This window comes from Rhipicephalus microplus, chromosome X (genome assembly GCF_043290135.1).
Source record: "Rhipicephalus microplus isolate Deutch F79 chromosome X, USDA_Rmic, whole genome shotgun sequence".
NCBI classification, from domain to species: domain Eukaryota; kingdom Metazoa; phylum Arthropoda; class Arachnida; order Ixodida; family Ixodidae; genus Rhipicephalus; species Rhipicephalus microplus.
The window spans coordinates 238,316,254-238,320,166 of NC_134710.1; the positions used below are offsets into that span (position 1 = coordinate 238,316,254).

General features: G+C 42.3%; 1 non-coding gene across 1 annotated transcript; it reads right to left on the reverse strand.

Moving 5' to 3' along the window:
* Window positions 1-3,550: 3,550 nt before the first annotated feature.
* On the reverse strand, window positions 3,551-3,623 carry TRNAR-UCG (transfer RNA arginine (anticodon UCG)). The gene has a single exon. It is a non-coding gene; the product is annotated as a tRNA-Arg (tRNA).
* Between the last annotated feature and the right edge of the window lie 290 nt (window positions 3,624-3,913).

The window sequence follows — 3,913 nt, forward strand, 5'->3', positions numbered from 1 at the left end:
GATAGATAGATAGATAGATAGATAGATAGATAGATAGATAGATAGATAGATATATAGATAGATAGATAGATAGATAGATAGATAGATAGATAGATAGATAGATAGATAGATAGATAGATAGATAGATAGATAGATAGATAGATAGATAGATAGATAGATAGATAGATAGATAGATAGATAGATAGAAAATGCACTTGGCGATATTTTTCAACCATTAGCATACGTGAATACGCAAGGCACTTCAGGCTCATCATCTTTGGGCTTCTCACCGCATATACAATAATATTTGTTCCAAATAAGGTATTTTAACGTCTCTTAAGTTACCACAAGAAGGTGTCCTAACATGCGACCTCACGAAAATGCAAGGTGAACTGGATTCATGTGCGCCTAAACAATCAATCCTGACGCTATTCTTGATTTAAACTTTACTCGTGAAAGAGTTCATTTCGGTGATATGCAAGGTCACATTGCGAGAAAATCTAATGTGTGATATAACACGCATTCCATCCTTCTTTTCTAACACTAGCTGTCCCCGACAGCGTACGTTGCTCATTTCATTTTCTATTCGCCAGTATAGGAGTGACTTTCCTTCTTTTTATTTTTCCGTACATTATTCTATTATTCTACGCGAGTGTTGTTGAGAAGGGGGGGTAGGGAGATTCCTTTTTGAAAGGGATGTTGTGTTCTCACCCTAATGGGATGCCATAAAAGTGCGGGCGTTTAAGCGGATCAATACGCGTAACGGAGTGCATGCGTCGAGTAAAGCAAAGCGTCTGGTCTGATTGATGACCTTTCAAACTGTCATCCTGTCGACTACATGCTGCGGCCTCTAGAACGCATATGATAAACTGAAAATCGATTGTTCCTGCGGACCTGCATTGCTTTTCGTGCCACTTTTGGGCTGAATAATTGCTTGTTTTTCGTGCGTGCCGCCCCCGTATCGCAATATTTTTCCTTCGATATCATATAGTCCTCTTGAACGCTTCAACTAAATATATCACCGTCCTTGCGCTCAGTTGCGATTTCGATCTGTGGAGGCATCAACGCCGTAAATAGGAAGAGACGTGCGCACTATGTTGAGGACACCAATGACCCCTACTGCCTGATAGCTGAATTGGGAACATTCGCTATCAACAACAATGTGCGAAATATGAAATTTGTCTTCTTATAAACTGCCGCTTCTCAAAAACTGAAACCTAGCAAGAGGTGTGATCATACCTCCAAAAAGCGCACTGTGGAACAACTGCCGGGTGTATCCTGTGGCTGCTAGTTTTGGACAAGTCAGTGTTGTTATCTACGCAGGCAGTGTTTATGAATTGCACAATGGTGCTGAGCAGTTCAGTATTCGCTTCAGTACGGACTTTTACTTACATTCCACGCATGTGATGGTGGTTGAAGTTTCGGTTGCTCTGTATTGGACTGTTTCAATTTAAGAAAACACAAAATATTTCGGACGCACAGTGGCTGCGAAGCTTAGCCGGTCTCTGCATGCAGCATGTACAGTCTCTTCCACTCCCAGGGGCAAAAAAGCACAATTGTTTGCTCTTGTTTTTCACACCATCAATGTTGTCCATTTGAGTGTGAAGCTAAATTAAACCCCGCCGCTATGGTCTAGTGGCTAAAGTACTTGGCTGCTCACCCGTAGGTCGCGGCATCGTATCGCGGCTGCGGTGGCTACATTTTCGATAGACGCAAAGATGCTGTGGGTCTGTGTGCTTGTATTTGGGGCATGTTAGAGAACACCGGGTGGTAGGAATTTTCGGAGCCCTATGCTATGGCGTCTTTCATAACCATATGGTGGTTCTGGGACGTTAAACGCCATATATCAATCAATCCATTAATCATCAATATATCAGGCTAAAATAAAACTAAAGTTAAGGTCCTGCGCGATTTTTTCATTTTAGAAGCCACTGAAATCACCGGGCTGTTTTCACGGGTAGCGCATATCGAAAAGAGTAAAAAAACAGGTACCCGACCATTTAGTTTTTAATAGTGGTCCTGACCACTTTTATATGTCATCATTGAACGACGTCAGTATCTACATCTCTTTCCTAGCGTATCGATTGGCGGGAAAATATCTCGAATCCGTCAAGAACGAGGGGAGTTTCAGGCACTTGTCGACTCTCTTCAAGAGCTTTCTCTCTTCAGTCGTCCTGACAAGCGTTTTGAAAGCTGTACGGCGAGGAATGACACGGAGAAAGGAAGTTACGTCAGCGGGCGTCGTGACCTTGTGCGTATACGTGATCAAACGCTGTCGCTCTCTCCCGTTGTGATTTCTCTGCGCAGTGTGGCATTACTGTGTAACGATAGTATAGACGGTTTCAAGGTCACAAGCGTTGTACCTCGAAAAACTACCAGTCACCTATTTCACCAGCTCCTAAAGTCGAAACTAAAAGCGCGTTTTTTAAGTTCTAATCAAGGGTAAGGAAAGTCTTTCTTTCGTTTTTCACATAAGAGGAACGTGCCTAAAGTACAAGGAAATTTTTGATAACTTTTATGTAGCTCAAAAAACATTTATTTGAATATATTTTACGAAATAAGGGAAGTGAACTGTAGAAATCAAGCGCGTTATTTTCTAAAGCTCTTGTTGCTATTAAGGCGCATCGGTAAACCAAACCGGAAGTCATCAATGGCCTGTGTTTGTAAACAGTGAAAATGCCTATAGGGAGCGCGACGCAGACTCGTGGCGGCCCCCTGTGGCAAGAAGCGCACCTGATCCAAACGCCGCTCTTGATTCATGTCCGCTATTGTTCAATGGTATGCCATTTCCTACGTGACGTCAAACAGCAGGTACTTGCGATTCCGAAGTGAGTGATCGCCGGCCTCTGTTTCAAAAGAGAGAGACCCTAAGAACTTCGCGCTCCACTTCTAAACACTCCTTGTGGTGCAGAACTGGAAGATTCGGCTGAGCTCTTCATTGCAATGTCTGCTCTCATCAGCATCTCTTTTTTTTTTCAGTGAGCCCGAGGAGTGTTTCATACGGGCTCTTTTAACAATAACGAAAGAAACTTTTAAAAAAAAGAAAAGATGAAGAGAGAAAGAAGCACTATATTTGGGCGCGTTGGTGCTTACATTGCTTAGGCAGACTGGACTGCAGCGCAAAATACATTTGCAAAAAATACTAGCGGGGTTGGAGGAGGGAGCGACAAAGGAGAAGTGAAACGACGACTTTCACCTCGTCTCGAGAAAAGTGTCGGCTCTTCAGTTCTTTTTCCTCTGCCCCCCCCCCCCTTTTGTACACGAAATGCATTTTGCGCCATAGTCATGTTTACCTATAATAAACAGCACGTACGAGTCACGAGACTACATTAGATGAGAGCAGTTGTAGGAGAGCTATAGGCAAGAAAAAAAAAAAAGAACGCCTCGGTCTTGATTCCCATGTACCGCTTGAAAAGGAGGCCATGTTTTTCATGTTACGCTGTTGCAACTGGAGCTTGTGATAATTGTTGGGAACCTTTGTGAAACGCAAAGTCGTTACCTTTTTTTGCGGCAACTTCCTCTACAGGTGTAATAGTTCTGATGCAACATATAAAAAAAGAAAAAAAAACATCGTCCGCGACAGGACTCGAACCTGCAATCTTCTGATCCGAAGTCAGACGCCTTATCCATTAGGCCACGCGGACGTGCACATGTTCGCTGCGTTTTCCAACAGTGAGGTGATTTGTGCGTGGAGCTTATTGTTTCGGATCGAATGTTTTTATCTTTTCGTTCAATCATTGTTTTTTTTTATTCAAACCACAAGAAACAACGCATCTGTAAATCATGATCAGGTGGCATTTTGATGGATGAACGTTGAACAACTTTTTTTTTTTGCTGAATAACATTTTGAGAATAACACAAATTTTCTTATGGTTGGCTAATTTTTTAATCTCTGACCTGTATATCATTATGACGCCATATAATGAAGTGTTTT